Source organism: Delphinapterus leucas, chromosome 2 (genome assembly GCF_059928025.1).
Source record: "Delphinapterus leucas isolate spDelLeu-1000000601 "Yukka" chromosome 2, BTC_Dleu_Yukka2, whole genome shotgun sequence".
Classification (NCBI taxonomy): domain Eukaryota; kingdom Metazoa; phylum Chordata; class Mammalia; order Artiodactyla; family Monodontidae; genus Delphinapterus; species Delphinapterus leucas.
This window is the reverse complement of record NC_143130.1, coordinates 43,166,006-43,192,353: the sequence shown is the minus strand read 5'-3', so window position 1 is coordinate 43,192,353 and position 26,348 is coordinate 43,166,006. Positions and strand designations below refer to the sequence as shown.

Here is a 26,348-nt window from a genome sequence, read left to right as displayed (position 1 = left end):
AGTTAGCGTGAGCACTGGTCCAGTTCTTGGGTCATTGAGGAATAGATACAGTACATCTTTTCTATCTCTGAGTTTCTCTGGACTCAGTCTCTAAGTCTGACGTGAGTACACTGACATGCACTCAGTGAGGCTTTGTTCTTTAATGTTTATAACACTTTACTATTTAAATGCAAAAGACATCACAGCAGCTGCCCAGAAATCCACAGGAAAACATTAAACAAAAGGCTATTTGGACAGACCTTCAAGATGGCAGAGGAGTAAGACGAGGAGATCACCTTCCTCCCCACAAATACATCAGAAATACATCTACATTTGGAACAACTCCTACAGAACACCTACTGAATGCTGGCAGAAGACCTCAGACTTCCCAAAAGGCAAGAAACTCCCCACGTACATGGGTAGGGCAAAAGAAAAAAGAAAAAACAGAGACAAAAGAATAGGGACGGAACCTGCACCAGTGGGAGGGAGCTGTGAAGGAGGAAAAGTTTCCACACACTAGGAAGCCCCTTCACTGGTGGAGATGGGGGGTGGCAGAGGGGAAGCTTTGGAGCCATGGAGGGGAGCGCAGCAACAGGGGTGCAGAGGGCAAAGAGGAGAGATTCCCGCACGGAGGATCGGTGCCGACTAGCACTCACCAGCCCAAGAGGCTTGTCTGCTCACCTGCCAGGGCGGGTGGGGGCTGGAAGCTGAGGCTCGGGCTTCGGAGGTCAGACCCCAGGGAGAGGACTGGGATTGGTCATGTGAACACAGCCTGAAGGGGGCGAGTGTAGCATGGCTAGCCGGGAGGGAGTCCAGGAAAAAGTCTGGAGCTGCTTTAGAGGCAAGAGACCATTGTTTCGGGGTGCGCAAGGAAAGGGGATTCAGAGCACCACATAAATGAGCTCCAGAGAAGGGCATGAGCCGCGGCTATCAGCTCAGACACCAGAGACGGGCATGAAATGCTAAGGCTGCTGCTGCAGCCCCCAAGAAGCCTGTGTGCAAGCACAGGTCACTATCCACACCTCCCCTCCCAGGAACCTGTGCAGCCTGCCAGGGTCCCGTGATCCCGGGACAACTTCGCCAGGAGAACACACAGCGTGTCTCAGGCTGGTGCAACATCACGCTGGCCTCTGCCACTGCAGGCTCACCTGGCATTCCATACCCCTCCCCCCCCCCCCCCCCCCCCGGCTCAGTGAGCCAGAGCCCCTGAATCAGCTGGTCTTTTAACCCCACCCTGTCTGAGCGGGAACAGATGCCCTCAGGTGACCTACACACAGAGGCGGGGCCAAATCCAAAGCTGAACCCCAGGAGCTGTGCAAACAAAGAGAAAGGGAAATTTCTCCCAGCAGCCTCAGGAGCAGCGGATTAAATCTCCACAATCAGCTTGATATACCCTGAATCTCTGGAATACCTGCATAGACAATGAATCATCCCAAAATCCAGGCGGTGGACTTTGGGAGCAACAGTAGACTTGGGGTTTGCTTTCTGCATCTAATTTGTTTCAGGTTTTATGTTTATCTTAGTTTAGTATTTAGAGTTTATTATCATTGGTACATTTGTTTATTGACTTGGTTGCTCCTTTTATATATATATATTTTTCCTTTTTCTCTTTTTTGTGAGTGTGTATGTGTATGCTTCTTTGTGTGATTTTGTGTGCATAGCTTTGCTTTTACCATTTGTCCTAGGGTTCTGTCTGTCCGTTTTCTCTTTTTATTTAGTATAGTTTTTACTGCTTGTTATCATTAGTGGATTTGTTTTTTGGTTTAGTTTCTCTCTTCTTTCTTTCTTTTTTATTACTTTTTAATTTTTTTATTTTAATAACTTTTTAATTTTATTTTATATATTTATTTTTTCTTTCTTTATTTTTTCTCCCTTTTCTTCTGAGCCGTGTGGCTGACAGGGTCTTGGTGCTCCAGCCGGGTGTCAGGCCTATGCTTCTGAGGCGGGAAAGCCGAGTTCAGAACATTGGTCCACCACAGACCTCCCGGCTCCAGGTAACATCACATGGCGAAAGCTCTCCCAGAGATCTCCATCTTGATGATAAGACCCAGCTCCACTCAATGACTAGCAAGCTCCACTGCTGGACACCCTATGCCAAACAACTAGCAAGACAGGAACACAACCCCACACATTAGCAGAGAGGCTGCATAAAATCATAATAAGGTCACAGACACCCCAAAACACACCACCAGATGCAGTCCTGCCCTCCAGAAAGACAAGATCAAGCCTCAGCCACCAGAACACAGACACAAGTTTCCTCCACCAGGAAGCCTACACAGCCCACGGAACCAACCTTAGCCACTGGGGGCAGACACCAAAAACAATGGGAACTATAAACTTGCAGGCTGCGAAAAGGAGACCCCAAACACAGTAAGTTAAGCAAAATGAGAAGACAGAGAAACACACAGCAGATGAAGGAGCAAGGCAAAAACCCACCAGACAAAACAAATGAAGAGGAAATAGGCAGTCTACCTGAAAAAGAATTCAGTGTAATGATAGTAAAGATGATCCAAAATCTTGGAAATAGAAGGGAGAAAATAAAATAAACGTTTAACAAAGACACAGAAGTACTGAAGAGCAAACAAACAATGATGAACAACACAATAAATAAAATTTAAAATTCTCTAGAAGGAATAAATAGCAGAATAACTGAGGCAGAAGAATGGATAAGTGACCTGGAAAAAAAAACAGTGGAAATAACTACCATAGATCAGAATAAAGAAAAAAGAGTGAAAAGAATTGAGGACAGTCTCAGAGACCTCTGGGAAAACATTAAACACACTAACACTTGAATTATAGGGGTCCCAGAAGAAGAAAAGAAAAAGAAAGGGACTGAGAAAACATTTTAAGAGATTATAGCTGAAAACTTCCCTAATATGGGAAAGGAAATAGTCAAGTCCAGGAAGCACAGAGAGTCCCAAACAGGATAAATCCAAGGAAGAAACAGGCCAAAACACATATTAATCAAACTATCAAAAATTAAATACAAAGAAAATATATTAAAAGCAGCAAGGGAAAAATGACAAATAACATACAAGGGAATTTCTATAAAGTTAACAGCTCATCTTTCAGCAGAAACTCTGCAAGCCAGAAGGGAGTGGCAGGACATAATTAAAGTGATGAAAGGGAAAAAACTACAACCATGATTACTCTACCTGGCAAGGATCTCATTCAGATTCGAAAGAGAAATTAAAACCTTTACAGACAAGCAAAAGCTAAGAGAATTCAGCAGCATGAAACCAGCATTACAGCAAATGCTAAAGGAACTTCTCTAGGGAGGAAACACAAGAGAAGGGAAAGACTTACAAAAACAACCCCAAGAAAATGGTAATAGAAACGTACATATTGATAACTACCTAAAATGTAAATGGAATAAATGCTCCAACCAAAAGACATAAGACTGGCTGAATGGATACAAAACAAGACCCATATATATGCTGTCTACAAGAGACTCACTTCAGACCTAGGGACACATACAGACTGAAAGCGAGGGGATGGAAAAAGATATTCCATGCAAAGGGAAATCAAAAGAAAGATGGAATAGCAATTCTCATATCAGACAAAATAGACTTTAAAATAAAGGCTATTAAAAGACACAAAGGACACTACTTAATGATCAAGGGACCAATCCAAGAAGAAGATATAACAATTGTAAGTATTAATGCACCAAACATAGGAGCACCTCAGCACACAAGGCAAATGCTAACAGCCATAAAAGGGGAAATCATAGTAAGGGACTTTAACACCCCACCTTCACCAATGGACAGATCATCCAAAATGAAAATAAATAAGGAAACACAAGCTTTAAATGATACATTAAACAAGATGGACTTAATTGATATTTATAGAACAGTCCGTCCAAAAACAACAGAATACACTTTTTTCTCAAGTGCTCATGGAACATTCTCCAGGATAGAACATATCCTGGGTCACAAATCAAGCCTTGGTAAACTTAAGAAAATTGAAGTTGAGTGAAGTATCTTTTCCGACCACAATGCCATGAGACTAGATATCAATTGCAGGAAAAGATCTGTAAAAAAATACAAACACATGGAGGCTAAACAATACACTACTAAATAACCAAGAGATCACTGAAGAAATCAAAGAGGGAATCAAAAAATACCTAGAAACAAATGACAATGAAAACACGATGACCCAAAACGATGGGATACAGCAAAAGCAGTTCTAAGAAGGAAGTTTAAAACAATAGAGTCATACCTCAAGAAACAAGCAACATCTCATATAAACAACTGAACCTTACACCTAAAGCAATTAGAGAAAGAAGAACAAAAAAACCACAAGTTAGCAGAAGGAAAGAAATCATACAGATCAGATCAGAAAGAAACGAAGGAAGCAGTAGCAAAGATCAATAAAACTAAAAGCTAGTTCTGTGAGAAGGTAAACAAAATTGATAAACTATCACCCAGACTCATCAAGAAAAAAAGGGAGAAAACTCAAATCAATAGAATTAGAAATGAAAAAGAAGCAGTAACAACTGACACTGCAGAAATACAAAGGATCACGAGAGATTACTACAAGCAACTATATGCCAATAAAATGGACAACCTTGAAGAAATGGACAAATTCTTAGAAAAGCACAACCTTCTGAGACTAAACCAGGAAGAAATATAAACAGACCAATCACAAGCACTGAAATTGAGACTGCAATTAAAAATCTTTCAACAAACAAAAGCCCAGGAGCAGATGGCTTCACAGGCGAATTCTATCAAACATTTAGAGAAGAGCTAACACCTATCCTTCTCAAACTATTCCAATATATAACAAAGGGAGGAAAACTCCCAAACTCATTCTACGAGGCCACCATCACCCTGATACCAAAACCAGACAAACATGTCACAAAGAAAGAAAACTACAGGCCAATATCACTGGTGAATATAGATGTAAAAATCTTCAACAAAATACTAGCAAACAGAATCCACAGCACATTAACAGAATCATACACCATGATCAAGTGGGGTTTATTCCAGGAATGCAAGAATTCTTCAACATACGCAAAACAATCAATGTGATAAACCATATTAACAAATTGAAGGAGAAAAACCATGTGATCATCTCAATAGATGCAGAGAAAGCTTTTGACAAAATTCAACACCCATTTATGATAAAAACCCTCCAGAAAGTAGGCATAGAGGGAACTTACCTCAACATAATAAAGGCCATATATGACAAACCCACAGCCAACATCGTTCTCAATGGTGAAAAAGTGAAACCATTTCTCCTAAGGTCAGGAAGAAGAAAAGGTTGGCCACTCTCACCACTATTATTCAACATAGTTTTGGAAGTTTTAGTCACAGTAATCAAAGAAGAAAATGAAATAAAAGGAATCCAAATCAGAAAAGAAGAAGTAAAGCTGTCACTGTTTGCAGATGACATGATACTATACATAGAGAATCCTAAAGATGCTACTAGAGCTAATCAATGAATTTGGTAAAGTAGCAGGATACAAAATTAATGCAGAAAAATCTCTGGCATTCCTGTACACTAATGATAAAAAATCTGAAAGTGAAATCAAGAAAACACTCCCATTTACCATTGCAACAAAAAGAATAAAATATCTAGGAATAAACCTACCTAAGGAGACAAAAGACCTGTATGCTGAAAATTATAAGACACTGATGAAAGAAATGAAAAACGATACAAATAGATGGAGAGATATAGCATGTTTTTGGATTGGAAGAATCAACACTGTGAAAATGACTATACTACCCAAAGCAATCTACAGATTCAATGCAATCCCTATCAAAATATCAATGGCATTTTTCACAGAAGTAGAACAAAAAATTTCACAATTTGTATGGAAACACAAAAGACCCCGAATAGCCAAAGCAATCTCGAGAAAGAAAAACAGAGCTGGAGGAATCAGGCTCCCAGACTTCAGACTATACTACAAGGCTACAGTAAAAACAAGATAGTATGGTACTGGCACAAAAACAGAAATATAGATCAATGGAACAGGAAGAAAGCCCAGAGATAAACAGACACACATATCGTCACCTTATCTTTGATAAAGGAGGCAAGAATATACAATGCAGAAAAGACAGTCTCTTCCATAAGTGGTGCTGAGAAAACTGGACAGCTACAGGTAAAAGAATGAAATTAGAACACTCCCTAACACTATACACAAAAATAAACTCAGTATGGATTAAAGACATAAATGTAAGGCCAGACACTACAAAACTCTTAGAGGAAAACATAGGCAGAACACTCTATGACATGAATCACAGCAAGATCCTTTTTGACCCACCTCCTAGAGAAACGGAAATAAAAACAAAAATAAACAAATGGGACCTAATGAAACTGAAAAGCTTTTGCACAGCAAAGGAAAACATAAACAAGACAAAAAGACAGCCCTCAGAATGGGAGAAAATATTTGCAAATGAAGCAACTGACAAAGGATTAATCTCCAAAATTTACAAGCAGCTCATGCAGCTCAATATCAAAAAAACAAACAACCCAATCCAAAAATGTGCAGAAGACCTAAATAGACATTGCTCCAAAGATGATATACAGATTGCCAACAAATACACGAAAGGGTGCTAAACATCACTAATCATTAGAGAAATGCAAATCAAAACTACAATGAGGTATCACCTCACACTGGTCAGAATGGCCATCATCAATAAGTCTACAAACAATAAATGCTGGAGAGGGTGTGGAGAAAAGGGAACCCTCTTGCACTGTTGGTGCGAATGTAAATTGATACAGCCACTATGGAGAACAGTATGGAGGTTCCTTAAAAAGCTAAAAATAGAACTACCATATGACCCAGCAATCCCACTACTGGGCATATACCCTGAGAAAACCATAATTCAAAAGAAGTCATGTACCACAATGTTCATTGCAGCACTATTTACAATAGCCAGGACATAGAAGCATCCTAAGTGTCCATCTACAGGTGAATGGATAAAGAAGATGTGGCACATATATACAATGGAATATTACTCAGCCATAAAAAGAAATGAAATTGAGTTATTTTTAGTGAGGTGGATGGACACAGAGTCTGTCATACAGAGTGAAGTATGTCAGAAAGAGAAAACATATACATGTGGAATCTAAAAAAAAAATGGTTCTGGAGAACTTAGGGGCAGGACAGGAATAAAGACGTAGACATAGAGAATGGACTTGAGGGCATGGGGACGGGGAAAGGTAAGCTGGGACGAAATGAGAGAGTGGCATGTTCATATATACACTTCCAAATGTAAGATGGATAGCTAGTGGGAAGCAGCCACATAGCACAGGGAGATCAGCTCAGTGCTTTGTGACCACCTAGAGGGGTGGAATAGGGAGGGTGGGAGGGAGACACAAGAGGGAGGAGATATGGGGATATATGTATATGCATAGCTGATTCATTTTGTTATACAGCAGAAACTGGCACACCATTGTAAAGCATTTATACTCCAATAAAGATGTTAAATAAATAAATAAATAAATAGCCCAAAAAAAGGCAATTTGAAGCATACTTACTTACCATACTACCAAAGCTATTCCCATGAATTGTAAGGGTTTAACATGGCATGTACAGACTATATATATATATATATACACACACACACACATATGTATATACGTATGTGTATATTTTTACATACACAAACACATATGCTTTTTGAATCTTGGAGCTTGCTCTCCAAGATTTGGAGCTTGCTCTCCATCTCCTCTGATTTAACCTGAACTCCCTCTTGCCCATGTTAAGACAGCTGACGGAATTGCTTTCAGCCCTCCCAGAGGCAGTGTTTTCCAAATTCTTTGAAAGAAAACTCACAAGCAATATTGTACACGCCATTCTTTATTCTGAAAGTTGGCTTGATGGTAGGACAGAGGAGAGAAATAAAATATCTCTTTATAACATGTTGCCTCCCTCATTTAATGAAAAGTCAAACTATTAAAAGATCTGAATACACAGGTCACAAAAGACGAAATAATGTATCAGAGAAAGAAGATTCTTTTCTATTCCACCAGACAGTAAACCTATGAGGGGAAGGATTTGCCCAGTGCACATCTTTCCATCCCCATTACCCATGCCAGGGACTTTACACTCAGCAGCACCGGGATATATTTGTATTGACTGACTTAATACGCAACCCTCAATAATCAAATCAATGCAAATTGGAACAAGAAAATATCGTTTTCAACTCTCAAATTAGAAAAGATTTTTAAACTCTTTAAAGATACCATATTAACTGAAATAAAACAGGGCTCAAAAAAGCACATAAAGTATAGATTTCTTAGTGCACAGATAGAAAAATTCCAAAATGTTAACACTATTGCCTCTGGGAGGTAAGATATATAGGTAATATTTTTCTTATCCTGTGTACAGTTCAGTATTTCCCTACGTAGTTCAACAAATATGTTCATTATCTGGGGGGAAGCAACATTTGAAAACAAAATGAGTCCTTGCCCTGCATCCTCAGAGCAAACACTGCATACCTGGACCACAGACCTTGGGAAAGCAGCGATTGTTTGGATAGTTGTATGCAGACGCTTTCTTGGTCTAAATGCCAAAATGACCTTCATATAGTGAGCATAAATACGTGTGTGTAGTGTTTTTTCCTTTTCTTTTTTATTTCTTTCTTCCCCAGCAGGTGTGTTTGAATAGCAGCCCATTACTGCTCACTCGGTGCTATAAATATTTATAAGCATGCTGCAAGAAAGCTATTGTACCATAAACCGGCCAGTGGCATAGCCAGCTGCTTTTTTTTTGAGTGGAGGTGTGAGACAGCTTTGGGGGATGTGGGCTTCATCCAACACGAAGCACTGGAACCTGTGAGGCGTGAAGGGCTAGGCTGAGGTTCATGAAAGATGTCAAGTCAGTCTCTGAAGGGGCGGGCCTGTCTGCTGTACAGTAGGCTGGGGCCATGATGTTAATGCTGAGTTGCATTTGAGAGGAGGGTTTCCTGGAGCCTTCATTTCCAAAGGCAATTTTGCAGCTCAATTAGGCCTTATAAAACATAGCATGGAATTTATTCCCATTTGTAGTTCTAGGGAGGTGTATGTGTATGTATGTATGATGTGTGTGTGTGTGTGTGTGTGTGTGTGTGTGAGAGAGAGAGAGAGAGAGAGAGAGAGAGAGAGAGAGAGAGATTGAGGCCAACACTCGTGTGACATGGACAATCAAGGCTGCTTACCACTGAGGGTCCACCAAGCCATGGGAGCATCTTTCCCTCTCCTGGAGGGATAAAGGCATGCCAGTCCTGGTGACCTCACAAATGAGGTTCTCTACACTGGGACTTGGTATACCCTAAACCAGAGCAAGACAGAGCATGTTACCTCTGACCAGCTTAAGTGGACAGGAGATGACAGATACCCTGAAATCCAAGCGACTGTCCCAAATGTTGTTTACACTAGCATGGTCTTCAGCTGTTAAGAAATGAGCTGTCTGCCTCCCCAAGGTTTCCAAACAGCTTGAAATTGACCCTCATGCAATGGCAAGAACTCTGAATCTAGGCTCAGAAGACCTAACCAACTTCACGCCCTCATTCCTCCATCTGAGGTACTCAGGACAAGTCCTGTCAACACAGTCTCCCTTTGCTCATTTGTAAAAGCCACATATTGCATTAAATTTGTTAGAACATGCCAAGTGTTTTGAACTGTGTTGGGCACATGGTAAGCGCTCAATAAAGATTGCTTCTTTTTTTTTCATTGTTATTTTTCACCTGGAGCAAGAAAGCAAAACTGTCTTGGTCGGAGCTCCAGTTCCTCCTCCCTACACATCCCCCCAACCACCCAGCCATAAAGATCAAACATTTAACCAAAAGTATTGCAGGCATGGTGGTCTATCTAGGACATGATCTCAGGAAGGAGGGACAGTGGAATGAGAGGGAGGGCAACCCATTCATGGAGGTGTTATCCAGTTGGCCATCGCCACAGGGAACTGATGCTGAACCACTTTGGAGCTTCCAAGGAATTGCATGAAATCCATCTCAGAATAGTCTGAAGGGAAGTATTTCTCTATGGGCTTAGGGCAAAGTGCTGTCTCCTTGCACCTGCAGGAAGCTGGTTGAAATCTGCTCAGGACTCTTCACTACCAATGGCTGCAACAAGATGGGTTCAAGAGGATTCACCATGGCTCACAAAAGATGTCCCTTGTAAAAAGCTGAAGTCTGATCCTTTCAGGGTCAAACGTATCTTGGTCTGTCTAGAGGGCTGATTGGCGAGGCCCACTCAGGAGTCTAATTTGCAAGAGGAGTTTGAGAGAAATGGCAGACGACTGCACACATCAGAGCTGACAGCCAGCCTGGTGAATATGACCCTTGATCCAGGAAAGAGCAAAGGTCATCCCTCAACAGCCCAAGCAGAACAGAGGGAAAGAGAGGTGGGGCAGAGTGCAGATGTTAGGTGAAAGGGTGACATGGAGGCCCTAGGAGGGGAACTTGGACAGTTTCTTGCATTAGGACCTGTTTGCTTTTGCCTTCACCTGCCCACTCCACATGGTTTGGATGTCAGAAGAGGGAGGGAAATCTAATCATGGAAAGTCAGACAGAACCTGTGTCGTAGAGGTTTTGGGAAGACACTGAGGGCAGGAGAGATAGGGTGTTATGTCTCCTGGGTTGGGGAGTAGAAATAGCCAAGTTGTCCCAATCAGACAATAGAGGAATATTTTGTAGTGGATTATCTTGGGGTCAGCAAGCAAGGACCCCAGAAACAGTGGAGTCCAGCAGGGAAGTTGTCCCAGAAACCCAGCAGCCCTAGGAGTCCACAGATGAGTGTGGACACCACATGTCTGGGGACACATGAGAGGAAGCCATTCCCACAGTCTATTGTGTTTTCCTAGTATTGTTTTAATCTTTTGTATTCCCCACTATTAGCCTGAGCGACAATGGTTAGCAGAACAACTGTTTCATTGGATTCATTTGAAGATTGCAATAGATAATACAAATGAAAAAAGTAACCTTAAAGAAGCAAAAAGACTTCTCCTCCCTATTATTAGTATTATTATTACACTATTTTTATCTTAGGACACCATTAAGATATTTTAACCATTTTCAGTGGAAATGTTAAGTCTATGATATACATCCTGGCATTTTGAAAGAAAAGATATGGAAAACAATGACATTTTTCGCTGAGGTTTCAGAATTTTCATTACTAATGTCCGTTATTGGCCCCTACTGTCACTTCACTGCCGTGGTTTCTCTCTCTCTTTTCTTAAAATTTTTTGCCTCCTCCCTCACTATCAGACTGCCAGCTGTCACTTTTTTGTTGTCAGTATTTCTGCCTCTTGCTCTCTGCTATGTTTCTAATCGGTCCAGTGGCCATATACCATTAGGCAAATATCAAGACACAACATCTGGCAAAGGACATTTGTATCTCGAGTGTGTGAGTATGTGTGAGTGTGTGTGTGTGTGTGTGTGTGTGTGTGTGTGCGCGCAAAACAATTTGGAACATGTCTCTGGATGCCTGAATATTAAAACTTGCTGGGACATATTGTTTGAGACAGTACTGTCCCTGAGGAATACAGGCATACCGTTGTCATGACAGCTAATTTGACAATAGCTACGGCCTTGCTGAAGTGCCATGTGGGAAGGGCAAATAAAATGGCACCATTTAAACACGTGGCAGCATAAGGTTTGGCCTGAGAGTAGCACTGCAGTTATTCTATCCTTCCGACCATTACAAATGATGCACTTGTTCGTACATGTGGTCTTCACATATTCTTTATAATGCACTGCGACACCCCTCTAAAGAATCGTAATACTGTGTCTGCATGCCAGGGCAGCTGGTAGGAAATTGAAAAATACCTCCAAATCCTCAAAATTGCTGACACACTGAATTTAGAATTGGAAGATCTGAGTTCTAGTCAACTGTGAGACCAGGGAAGTCACAGCCTCCTACTAAGGGATGCTTCCTTGTTTGTGAAATAAGACACCAGCCCAATTTTGAAGTCCCTTCCAGCTCAGTGTTGGTGATGCAAGTTTCGGAAAAAAAAAAAAAAAGAGAGAGAGAGAGAGAGAGACTTGAACCTTGAAAACCAAGATTTTTTTAAAACTATTTGTTTATATTTTGGATATCAATAAGAAATTTTTAACCATAAAACTGAATATGTAGAGTACAAGAAAGAAGTCAACTTTGGATATAAGTTTTCTTGACTGTGTGATATACTCTACTCTACCTAGGTAGAGCTAATAGTCAAAATACTAATACAACACAGAAACCAGCCAATTAGAACAGATAAATCACTAATATGGTCATATCAGGTGAGAGGGGATAGCAGGATATTTGTTCTGGGTTGTCATCTTCTTGAGAGCAGGAGGTTTCACTACCTTGCTTAGTGCCTTTCTTGTAAGAGCAGCGAAAAATTGGGTACTATATAAATGAATGATCATGTGAGTGCCTGAACACAAACAAATAGGTGACAGTTGTCAGGGTTTATGCCTCTAAGAAATAGGAGTGTGTAGAGAAGAGGGCAAGCAACACCACATTTTCTGAGTAAGATGAAAAAGAGGATGCAGTTAAGGAAATGGAGAGGGAGTGAGCAGAGTGTTTGTTAGAAGAGAAGCAGATAGGATGGTGTCATGGTTTACCTAGGGAGAAAGGTAATTCACAAGGAATTTGGCAATCAACAATGTCAAATTCTGCACAGGGAACAACATCCTGTTGCTTTTGGCCTTCTGGTCATTTTCTTAGCTTCCCATAGAAGATGAAGATTTAAAAAAGAGAGGTCACAGAAAATATCAGCCCACTACAGTTATTTCTTTAGCAACTGGAGCACAGGTCCACAGGGGAAGGGCATGAGAGCTTATCTGGGGATCCCATCATGCATGATATCGCTTTCATTACCATCACACCCCCACATGCTGAGAAGAAGAGCTTAGTCACTGCAATATACCGTATGTCATGTTTCTCTAGGATTTCCATTCTGCCTGCTTGGTTCCCACTAGCTTCCAGATGCTTTGCCAGATGTTTTAATGTGGACATGGTTATTTAGTTTCCTGAGGACAGAAGCTTCTAACACCCAAATCTTTTCGGTGTTAGAGAGTTTTGTTGAAGGCTTTAGGGCAAATAAATTGCAGATGAGGAAAAGGGGAATGGTCACCAGCATATGGTACTGCTGAAAAAGTCATCTACAGATACTGAACTGATGGCTCTGCCTCTTTCTATCCAATCGTCTGTTTCATAACAAGAAGAGATGTAAAGCCATGCCAAATCCACAGATGAGAAACTCAATCATGGTCAAACGAATTTCTTTTCATGTAGGATATGAGGCTAGTTGATACTCACTTCCAGAGTTCTGGTGATCATCTCCCTTTGTGCCACTCCTGAGACCCCTGCCCGTTTGTCAGGATCCACAATGAGATAGGCACCTCACTGGTACCTTTAGCATATTCTTATAATATTTCTGAAATGTACTACTTTGAAGCTGATGAAAGCATCTGGCTAGAGCCTCTTATTGAAGAAGCCCAGGTCACTACTAGTTCAGTCCATATTAAACATGATCCAACTTTATGCTGTCTATGAGAGACACAACTTAGCTTCAAATATGAAAAATAAATTTTTAAAGTAAAAGCATGAAAAAAAACATGAAATGCAAAACAGTAACAAACAAGAGCTGGAGTGGCTTTATTAATATCAGACTAAATAGACTGTAAGATAAAAATTAGAACTAGAAGCAATACAGAATATTTTTAGTAGTAAAAGGGACAATCAGTCAAGAAGATATAACAATTTTCAACATATATGGGCCTAACAAAAAAACTTCAGAATAAATAAAACTAAAACATCAGAAATGAAGGGAGAAATAAACAGTACAGCAGTAATGGTTGGGAACTTCAATACCTTTCTTTTTATAATGGATAGAACAACTGAAAAAAAGATCAACAAGACATTAAAAGGTTTGAAAAACACTATAAACAAAACTGAAATTGTTTCTCTGAAAAGATCAACAAAATTGGCAAACCTTTAGGTAGACTGAACATGAAAAAACAAGAAAAAGTGCAAATTACTAAAGTTAAGAATGAAATAGGGGATATTACTACTGTCCTTAAAAAAAGGAAAAGGATTAAAAGAGAACACTATGAATAATTGTATGTCAACACATTAGATAATTAAATAAAATGGATTCCTAGAAAAATGAGACTATGGAAAGTGATTTAAGAAGACATGGAGAATCTGGAAAAAAAAACTATAATAAGTAAAGAGGTTGAATTAGTAATCAAAAAACTACCCATGAATAAAGCCTGGAAACACAGGCTTCACTTTACATACATTTAAAGAAAAATTAACATGAATCTTTCACATACTCTTCAAAAACATGGAAGAGGGAACACCACCCAACTCATTTTATGAAGCTGATATTACTCTGATACTAAAACCAGACAAATATACCACAAGAAAAGAAACCTAGAAACCCAAATCCCTCATGAATATACACACAAAAATACCAGAAAACTATATGTAGCAACATAAATAAGGGAATACACACTATGACCAAGTGGGACTTGTGCCAGAAATGGAAGGTTAGCTCTACATAAATAAACAATCACAATAAAGATAGTCAACAAACTATAAGAGGAAGAGAATTTTCTTAACCTGAGAATGGGTTTTTATGTAAAATTCAGAGACTACATAATAATGCTGAAAGACCGAAAGTTTTTACCCTTTAATCAGGCTCAAGAAAAAGTCTGTCCTTACCTCTTCAATTCAACATTGTATTGGAGGGTCTAGCCAAGGTAAATAGAAAAAGAAAAATAAATAAAAGTCATCCAAGTTGAAAAGGAAAAGAAGCTAAACTATTTCTATTTTTAGATGATTTGATTTTATATACAGAAAATACAAAGTAATCTTAAAAATAGTTGTTAGATCTTATAAATGAGCACAGAAAAAAAGTATGATACAAGTTAATATACAAAAATCAATTGCATTTATATAAACTTGAAATAAACAATTCAAAAATGTAATCAAGAAAACAATTACATTTACAATAGCAACAGAAAGAATAAAATCCATAGCAGTAAATTTTTTAAAAGATGCAAGACTTGCACACAGAACGGTAAAAAAGCTGCATTGAAAGAAATCAAAAAACACCTAAATAAGATATCTTGTATTCATAGATAGAAATACTTAACATTGTTAAGCAATGGAAGTTAAGACTGCCATCTGATCACTTTGGGTTTACCATGCTTAAACTGTTCTAGAGTTTTAATGCAATCTCTATCAAAATTCCAGCTGTATTTTTGCAGAAATTTGTGACCTGATCCTAAAACTTGTATGGAAATGAATGGACCCAGAATAGCCAAAACAATTTTGAAAAGAACATATTTGGGGGGCTCACACTTACTGATTTCTAAACTTACTACAAAGTTTTAGGGCCAAGACTTCTGTGTGGTACTAATGTATATATATATGAATTGGAATTAAGAGCTCAGAATTAATTCATACATCTTTAAGCAGTTGATTTTTGACAGGGTGCAAGACAATTCAATGAGCGAATAACAGTCTTTCAACAAATGGTGATGAGACAATTAGGCATTCACATGCAAAACAATAAAGTTAGACTAATACCACAAACCACATACAATAATAAACTCAAAATGGATCAGAGACCTAAATGTAAGGACTATAACCCCCTTACAAGAAAACATAGGGTAAATCTTTTTTTTTTTTTTTTTTTAACCTTGGAAAAGGCAATGGTTTCTTAGGTATGGTACCTAAAGAACAAGCAAAGAGGGACTTCCCTGGTGGTGCAGTGGTTAAGAATCTGCCTGCCAGTGCAGGGGACATGGGTTTGAGCCCTGGTCTGGGAAGATCCCACATGCCGCAAAGCAACTAAGCCCGTGTGCCACACTACCGAGGCTGCGCTCTACAGCTGCAAGCCACAGCTACTGAGGCTGCATGCCGCAACTACTGAAGCTCACGCCCCTAGAGCCCATGCTCCACAATAAGAGAAGCCACCACAATGAGAGCACGTGCACCACAACAAAGAGTAGCCCCCGCTCACCGCAAATAGAGAAAGCCCGTGCACAGCAACAAAGACCCAATGTAGCCAAAAATAAATAAATAAATAAATTTATAAAAAAAAAAAAGAACAAGCAAAGAAAAAATAGATAAATTGGACTTAATTAAAATTTAAAACTTTTGTGCTTCAGTCAACCCTATCAAGAAAGTAAAAAGTCAACACCCCAAAATGGGGGAATTACTTGTAAATCATATATTTGGCAAAGTTCTAGTATCTAGAATACATAAACAATTCTTTTAACTGGGCAATAAAAGAGATAAATTACCAAATGGTCAATTAATTTGAATAGGCATTTCTCCAAAGAAGATATACAAATAGCCTATAAGCACAAACAAATACATTCAACATCGTTAGTCGCTAGGGAAATGACAATCAAAACCACAATGAAATCCTACTTCATACCCACTAGGATACTGTAATCAAAAATACACAATGATATATGTTGACAAGTACATGAGGAAATTGGAATTCTTAAACATTGCTGATAAAAATGTAAAATGATGCAGTCATGTTGGAAAACATTTTGACAGTTCCTCAAAAAACTAAACATACAGCTATTATACAACCCAGAAATTCTACTCCTCGGTGCCTATCCAAGAGAATTAAAAACATATATTTATGAAAAAACTTGTAAATGAGTATTCAAAGTACCATTATTCATAACAGTCAAAATAATGAAAAGAGCTCATATCCATCAACTGATGAATGGAAAAAATATGTATTCTATACAGTGGAATATTATTCAGCCATAAAAAGAAATGAAGCACTGATACATGCTATAACATGAATGAACCTCAAAACCATTATGCCCAGTGAAAGAAGCCAGAAAGAAAAGATCCCATATTGCATGATTTTATTTATTTAAAATAACCCAGAATAGATAAATCCAGAGACAGTAAGTATATTAGTAACTGCCAAGGACAGGGACAGGGAGGAATGAATAGTGTCTGCTAATGAGTAAAAGGTTTATTTTTAAAGGTAGTGAAAATGTTGTGGAATTAGATGGTGATGATGGTTGCACAACCTTGTAAATACCATAAAACCATTTAATTGTAAACTTGAAGGTGATTAAAATTGTAACTTGCACAATATAAAATATGTAATTTTAATAGCTCTATAACTGTTAAGAAATTAAATTCATAATTTAAAAACTTTCCAAAAGAAACCTCCAGGTCAAGATGGTTTCACTGAAGAATTCTACCATATATTTAAAAATAAATAATACCAATTCTACACGTCTCTTCTAAAACATAGAAGAGGAAGTGCTTCCCAATACATTTTATGAAGCTCACACTAACTTGATATCCAAACCAGATAGAGACAGTACAAAAAAAAAAAAAAAAAGAAAACTACAGGCCAATAACTTCATGAATATGGACATAATATCCTTAATAAAATACAAGAAATAAGAGGTAGAAATATATAAAAAGAATCACACACCATGATCAAGGGGAGTTTATTCCAGGGATATAAGAATGGCTTAATATTTGAAAATAAATTGCTGTAATCCAGCCTATTAATTGACTAAAGAAGAAAAATTACATTCTCATATCAGCCAATGCAGAAAAAAAGTCTTTGTGCAAATTTGACACCCATTAATAATTAACACTCAGAAAAATAAGAATAGAGGAGAATGTCCTCAACTTCATAAAGAGCACCTACAAAAAAGCCTACAATTAACATTCTTCTTAATGGTGAAAGAATGAATAGTTTCCCCCTAAGATCATGAACGTGGGAAGGATATCTGCTTTCATCACTCTTACTCAAAATAGTGCTAGATGTTCTAGCCAATGCAATAACGAAAGAAAAGGAAATAAAATGCATACAGATCAGAAAGCAAGAAATAAAATGATCCCAATTTTCAGATGGCATAATTTTGTATGTAGAAAATCCCAAGAAATCCACACACAAAAAAACTGTTAGAAACAATGATTTCAGTAAGACCTCAGAATGCCAGAAAAACATAAAAAATTCAACTACATTTTTCTTTGACTGCTTTTCAGAACTTCTCCATGTTTGTTAATTTCTATATTGTGTTTCATTAAAATGTATTTTAAAATAAATTTCATTTTACTTATTTTAGATGTGATTTAGTGGCCATTCTATACTTAACGATTGATATATTTTATCAATTAAGGAGTTTACCCATTACTAACTGAAATATTGGCTTTCTCCACTCTATTTTCTCCCTTTGGAATTCCAATTAGATGTATTATATCTTCTCACTCTTTCTTCTATATGTCTTGAACACTGTGATATTTTCTATCTCCTCTGCTCCTTTGTCTATATCCTCAAGAATTTATTATTTCTTTCTTTTTTTTTTTTGCAGTACGCGGGCCTCTCACTGCTGTGGCCTCTCCCGTTGCAGAGCACAGGCTCCAGACATGCAGGCTCAGCGGCCATGGCTCACGGGCCCAGCCGCTCCAAGGCATGTGGGATCCTCCCAGACCGGGGCACAAACCCGTGTCCCCTGCATCGGCAGGTGGACTCTCAACCACTGCGCCACCTGGGAAGCCCAAGAATTTCTGTTTTTTAGATCACAGTTCTTTAATTCTCCAGTGGCCTCCATTATATTAATTTTCTATCTGTGTCTAAACTATGATATAATTTATTTTACATTATTAGGGTTTTCATTTCTAGGATATTTACTTGTTTCCTTTTCCTATGTGCCACACCAATCTTGGTAGATTCTTCCTTCATCCTGCTTTCTGTCATCTCAAATTTCTTAGTATTTCTTCAACACCCTTTTGCTATTCTGTATCCAAATTCTAATAAAAGCAGACTTTACGGGTCTGTTTATGAATTTGCTTTTGTTTTGTTTTGTTGCTTAATTTTGCTCATCTTGACTTTGCCTCTTCATGTGTTTTAATTTATTTTTTATTGTTTAGTGATGTTCTTTTTATTTGTGGGAATTCTTTGAAGCCTGCCTTTGTGTTCCTCCAGACAGGATTTGGTTTTTTTTTTCAAGTCACCTGGGGAATGACTAAACTTGACTTCTTTAAATATGAATATTTAAGCTTAGGTTTTGTTTCTTCAGGTCACAAGACTAGAATAAAGACTTGTTAATAGTAATTCTTAAAGGATATTTTTCCCACTCTATGAATAGTCATTAAAAAAACTTGCATACATCCCTCAGCAGAAAAAAAAATTTTTTTTTTCCTATTTTACTTCATGAGGATGCCATTCTTTGTAAGTTTCAGATTTATTCTGGGTGTCTGTTTTTATTCCTGTCCTGTGTTGCGTCAGCCTTTGATTTCTTTTTCTGATATACATGGTCCATTGAAACCCAGATTATAATCTACCATGGTAAATCCTACATTCTGCTGATCTGCACTCTTATTTAATGCCTAATCTCTAAGAAATCCCCTTATTTTTTTTTCCCAAATCAGTCATGCAGCATTTATCCAATGAACATAGTTCGATACTAGGGAAAATTTCTATGACCTTTAATCCACCATCACGCTCAGATTCCTATTTTTTTAAGGATTCCCTTGCTTTGAACTAGAGAGTTTAAAGTGAGATTAAGAGTAGAAACAGGAAGACAAGTTAGGATATATAGTAACGCTCTAGGCAAGAAATTGTAACTTCAACTGCTATGGACTTGGTAAAATTGATAGTAGTGGATGGATTTGAGAAATATTGAAAAACTAATATCAATGTTATTAGTGGTGAACTGGATGTGAAATTTGGAGAAAGGTGTTTGGAATAATGCCAACGTTCAGGATAATGCCCCACTTGTACAACTAGATAGATGGTCGTGCTGGTAATTGAAAGAAGAACCAGCTTAAGAAAGTAAAGACTAGAGGCTCAGTGTTTAACCAAATTTGATGCCTTTGAGAATTCCAAGTGGCATATGCAGGACTGGGAGTCTGAGCCAGAGGTCAGACTCTGAACTAGAGATACAAAAACATGTGAGATTCTCATATAGGTGTGATTGAAACCAGGCATGAATAAGGTTGCCTAGGAAGAGGACACAGACTGGAAGAAAAGCAGGCTCAAGATCAAGTCTTGAGGATTGTAATCTCTAATGACCAGGCAGAGGAGGATGAGCTTGCAGAGACGGAGCCGCACAGCCAACAAATTGGAAGGGAGGCCAAGAGAGAAGAGTGTTGCCTTTTATTGCTTTTGTTCTTATACCCAGAGTCAGCTATATTAACCTTCTCACCATTTCCCATAGCTTTGCTCTTCCTTTTCTCTAGGCCTTCATACATGCTGTTCCTTCTGCCTTGAATATCATCCATTCCCTTCTCCCTTTCCACCATTCACTGTTGTTCCTGATGAACTCCTATACATCCTTTAGGGTTCAGCTCAAATGTCAGCATTGCTGCATAGTCCTTCTTAAACTTTGTCCTAACCCCTTCCCACACAGGCCTGGTTCATCGTCCTTTTCTGTATCCCCACTGCATGTATTGTATGGTATCTCAATTATCCTTCTGCCATCTGACTACAATGGATCCTCCTTAATTTCGGGGCCAATGTCTTATATGGCACTGCTTCCCCAGTGCATTTGGTTCATAGTGGAATCTTTTTTTGGATACAGAAACTTAAAGTAGGTCTCCAATAGAGTGCAGGAAGTATTTGAACTTGAGAGAAGTCAACCCATCAGCTGGCATTAAAAAGACCCAAGGTGCATGGGTAGACCTAGAGATTATCATACTAAGGGAAGTAAGTCAGACAGAGAAAGACAAGTACCATATGATACCATTTATATGTGGAATCTAAAAAAATGATCCAAATGAACTTATTTACAAAACAGAAATAGACTCACAGACATAGAAAACAAATTTATGGTTACCAACGGGGATAGTGGAAGTGTGTGTGGTGGGTGATAAACTAGGAGCTTGTGATTCACATACACACACTACTATTCATAAAATAGATAAACAACAAAGACCTACTGTATAGCACAGGGAACTATACTCAGTATCTTGTAAAAACCTATAATGGAAAAGAATCTGAAAAAAAAAATATATATATGTAAACTGAATCACTTTGCTGTACACTTGAAACTAACACATTATAAATTAACGATACTTCAATTAAAAATAATAATAATTATAAGAATAAAAAGACCCAAGGTATTCATGCACAAAAAATCAAAGGTATTTGTGGCTGTTCCTAAGTATCTACTGTGTATCAGTCAATGTATGTACATACCATACCTCTCCCCTTCCCTTCCACCCTTTATCCATAAGGCTGTTGCCTTCATTGACGTCTTCTCTTCCTGTTCCCATTAAAGTCTTACCTCTATGTTTCACTCAATCATATTTTGCCAAAATGAAATACCAAGTGTGGACACTGTAGTCAGTATGGGGAACACACCATGAAATTTTTATGTAATCCCTTTGCTTTCTAAAGAATGCACTGCAAATAATGACACTGAAAAATCCGCATGACAAACTAAGCAAACTAAGCAAATATATGGCATGAGGATTAATGAATCCACGTCAGGGTGAGTGCCCTTTACAAGGTGGCCAGAGAAGTGAAGGGGGCTTGGAATATTACTGGTGCTGTCTTGAAGCAGAGAGGGTCTGGGGAAGGAAGCAGTTGGAGAGGAATTCCCAGGAGGTTACAAGGTGGCACATGGGTGGAGGAGGTAGGGAATGAGGGGAATATAAGTCAGAAGAGGTTGGATATGAAGACCCTTTGCCCGGAGTGCTGTGGTTCTTTGCGATGCTCCCACGGATGCTCCATATGTGGGAGATGTCCCTGGATCAGGTTACCTTGAAGAAGGGGACTGAGGGACTGTTTCAAGACTGTTTGGGTTTTCTTCCCAGTGTTAATTCTTATTATGACTGAAATGGAATGACAGTAGCTTGTGCTGAGGCTGACATCAGTCCATAAAAATTGGGGCAATGTCAGCAATCTGAAGCAATTCTTTGGGGTCCAGGGGACACCATCACATTGAGTTCTTTTGGGCCTTGGGTGAGAGAACTGTAGCCTTGCATGAAATTGTGACAGATGGCCGTCAGTCAGCACCCAACAGCCACAGCATGCAGAGTCTAGGATCCTAGCATTCTACTTTTTCTATTATTTGGCCACAGATTTCCTCTTACTCTTCATTTCCCGTTATTTTCCTGCACAGTCCATGCATTCCTGGCAAACATAATTACCAATGGTTCTACAAACTTGCCATATACCTCCTAATTTTCACTGCATTGTTGGATCTTTTTTCCACCTGGAATGCTCATCTCTCTGCTGATCTTCTAAACACAGACTCTTCTGGGGTTCCTTTACTAGGCACCCCTGTTAAAGCACCCTCTTTGTAACATACATGCATGCATGTCTATATCTGTTAACATCTACCTACCAACACACACCTACGTGCCTGGCAGCTCATGGCAGAGCAGAGATAACGCAAATATTGAACCTAAGTAAACAGGGTTAGAACCTGGCTGTGTCATTAACTGGCTCTGAGATCTTGAGAAATTTACTTATCCTCTCTAAGCCTTAGTATCCTCATCTGTTATATTTATACCAGAGGATTTTAGGGAAGATAAAATAACCTAATATATTTAAAATACCTAGCACAGTCCCTATGCATAATATATGTTGATTCAAGTCCCTGTCCCCTACGTAGAATTTACTGTACACTGCCCTGAAGGCATTTCCCTCCCTCACTATTTTGTAAGCTCCCAAAGTAAGGCTACGGCTTGGGTGTCTTTTTTCTTTCTCCCTCCACAGAGAGCTTCTCACTTAACAAACCAGTGATGAATGAAAGAATGAGCGATCACATGAATAGAAGAAAATTCCATTACTATTTCAAGTCTGTCTGAACTGTTTCCTGAACAGTGAAATTGTGGCGTTTTAAATCCAAACAAAAGCAAACTCAAAACAAAGCCCAATGACCCTGCTGTGTTATTTTTATGTTAGTTCCAGTGACCAAGATGACCATATACTATCCCTGAGGGCAAAACTGTACTTTGTCAAGGTCATGGGGAAATCTAGGCAGTATGTCTGAACTAACTTAAAAGAGTTAAGAGCCTTGCTCCCAACCTAGACTCATGTAAAGACTGACCTTTGGATTACCCTGTATTGAAAAGTATTTCCTCCTGCTGTACCCTGATTTTAACCCCATCGTTCAAGAGCTTTGGAAGTCATTTCCCCTTTCTGCACAGTTCCCTCTGTTGTAAAGGTGGCTCTGGAGGAGAGAAGCAACAGTGGTTGTGGAAGTTGGAAGGAAAGGCAGGACTGGCTTATCTCTATATTTATTAATACATCGCTATTATTTCCAGCACTGGAAACTGAGTTCATACAAAAGGACACTCAAGCACCTTGTCCTGTGTTGGAAACAGGACAAGTTTCTTATCTGGTGTCCCTCTTCTCTCTAAGAATAAATCAACAAACCAATGGAAAACACGTGGAAATGCCATCCTGTGCTCAAAACAAAACACCATAGGCAGGTTTTTACCAAGCCTGGTCGGAGCGTCCCTCAGTAATTGGAAACAGGCCGACAGACAAGGAGTGCAACAAAATAAAGCAAGTGGAGCTGCTACTCAAAGGAGCTGGAGAAATGCTAACTGCTGCTAAAGATCACATCTGATCTTAGAGGCATCATGTAACCTCTGGCTCCAGGTGACTGCTCCCCCAGGAATCCCACCACCTGCAGTGGAGAGGGACTTTCTCCCCATGCCCCTGAACTCTGCAGAGGAAAGGCCCTCCTCCAGAGGAAGGCATACCTGGTAAGAGGCTGAGAGCCAGGATCAGAGGCAATGCTTCCATTTCTCGGAGTCATCTGAGTGGTTTTCTAAAGCTGGCAGAGCTACATCAGCCTATCCCTTCCAAACCCAGAGAACCACAATTTGAGGGCAGGGCTCAAGCCTCTGTATTTTTCAAATCCTTTCATTTTCTATATAGCATAGAAATTAGTGAGAGACAGCCTAAAACAGAAGCTACGAACACCCCAGACGCCTGGGTGCATTTCCTAGCTCTCCACCAACAAACTTGAGGCATATCATTTAATCTTTCTGTGCCTCAGCTTGTTCCTTTGCAAAATAGTGATAGTGACTATATTAAAAAAAACTGCCATGAAAATGAAATAAATTAGTATTTACAAAGCACTTAAAACAGTGTCTTGTTTATAGCAGCCATGATATGAGACTAACATAAAACTAATAATAAATGTCATTGCTTTGGCCTTTCATCTAATCCAGTGGTTTTCAAAGTGTAATGTCTAGAGACCAGAAGCCTCAGCAGAGCATCACTCAGAAGCTTTTTAGAAATGCAAATTCTCAAGGCCCACCCAGACTTTTTAAACCAAAAACATTGGAGGTGGCGGTCTAGAAATCTGTGTTTTAACAAGCCCTCCAAGGGCATGTTCAAGTTTCCAGAACCACTGCTTTCATCCAGGAACTCTCATTCAAATTTCTCTTCCTGACGAGTTGCCTGTCCAAGTTAATCTTGCCAAATATTTGTTCTCCCTAGAGAGGCATATGAGTCATTCTAGAACTCCAGGCCCTCCAAAAACGCATTTTAATTAGTGAGAATTCTTCTGGTAACAAGTGACATACACTCTACCCAAACCAATGTGGGCCCCAAAGAGGCTGTATTGCCTCACAGGACAGAAGGGTTCAGTGGTGATGATAACAGCCAGCATTTATGGAGCATGTTCACTGTACCTGGCACCATTCCAAGCAGCTTACATACAGCAACCCATGTAATCTTCACAGCAGCCCTCTAAGGAGAAGCTACTATTATCCTCATTGAACCAAGGGAATGAGGAACAGAGTGGTGCAAGAACTCACCCAAGGCTGTGCAGGGAATATGCAGTAGATCTAGGGTTCCCACCCACAAGCCAACTCCAAAGTCATGCTCTTAGCCACTTGCAAGGCAAGGTTGGTCTAGGAGCTCACACTGGGATAGCAGGACTTTGTTCTTCTCCACTCCCAGTTCCCTCTCTAAGGCAGACAGTCTTTGTATAGGGCTCCTGGGTGTTCCAGGATCATGTCCTTCCATATGGACCAGCCACAGGGAAAAAGGGCTCTTCTCCCTCAGTTGACCTAACAAAAGCCATGGGATTGACCTTCATTGGACTGACCTGTGCTACATGCCCATTCTTGCCATCCTTGGACCAATTACTGGTCTGGACTCTGAAAGGGTCCTTGACTAGGCTGTGTCACATGACCACCCTGGATTCAGGGACCATGAAGCCCAAAAATTTAGAGGGAGCTCTCACCAGAGTGGTGTAAGCCAAAAGAGGAAGAGTGCCAGCAAGGCAAAAACTAGCCCTACTACATGCTAGGCTCTGTTTGAGAGCTTTATATATATCAAGCTATTGAGTCATCACAGTCATCGTAGGAGGTAGGTACTGCCATTGCCCCATTTGTCAAATGAGGAAATGGAGGCGCCAGAAGATGAAATAACTTGTCCAGGGCAGCAGAGGCTGTAAATAGCAGACGCAGCACTGGAACCTGGCCTGCTGGCTCTGGGAGTCTATGCACTTACCAAGCAGACCAACTCCTAACTATTGATGCTCTTATCAGGTCTGAGTTCAAGATGCTCATTACCTTACCAGTCGGGTCCAGCTTCCCTTAAACCCCTCCTTTCTTGGTGAGGAGACAAAGAGAATTTCCTAACCTGCCACATCTGGGGGCTTCTCCAAATAATAAATACCTTCTTTCTTCAGTGGTAACAATACAGCAAACATCTCAGAGTAAGGTTGCCAGATATAGAAATGAAAATACAGGACATTCAACTAAATTTGAATTTCAGAAAAATAAAATTTTGTACACACACACACACACACACACACACAAACATTTAGTGTAAGTAAGGTCCCATGAAAAATCTCACCCAGCAATTCTAACTCAGAGTTGAATTTTCACCCAGGATGACTAACTGTACCAGTTTGCCCAGGACTGAGTGGGTTCTTAGAACCTGGAATTTTCAGTGCTAAAACCAGGAAAGGTCTGGACAAACCAGAACAAATTGGTCAGCCTGCACCTAACCCAGTGGCCTCTGAGCAAAGTGGCTTTCAAAACTGGCAGCTCTCCTTCCCTGCCCAGCAGCCAGCCCCTCTCGGCTCCAATGCCTTCTGCAATCACACCCTGATCTCCAGGGAGCACACACACCTGCAGGTCACACGGCTTCCTGCTTCCCAGCTTCTCACCTCGTCAATTGTGTGAGGTTTCAGGCTGCAACTGTGCAACTCAGATTGGGACTTGAACCCACAGTTTTTTAAATAGGATCACACACCTGGTCTCAGGACTTAATGAAGCTCAGGCACTTCATGTCTCATGGCAGGAAAAATTTAGTGACAGACAAAGTAATAGGTAAGAAGTGGATTTACTTAGAGAAAAACACATTCCATAGACAGAGTGTGGGCCATCTCAGAAAGCAAGAGGTACCAGGGCATCGGGTTGTCAGTTTTTATAGGGCTGGGTAATTTTATAGGCTAATA

At 39.6% G+C, this 26,348-nt stretch overlaps 1 long non-coding RNA gene across 1 annotated transcript in view; it reads right to left on the bottom strand.

The window, feature by feature from the left end:
* The window catches only part of LOC149750009 (uncharacterized), a 445,365-nt gene that overhangs the window by 309,965 nt on the left and 109,052 nt on the right, over positions 1-26,348 (bottom strand). The gene's annotated exons all lie outside the window — the stretch shown is intronic.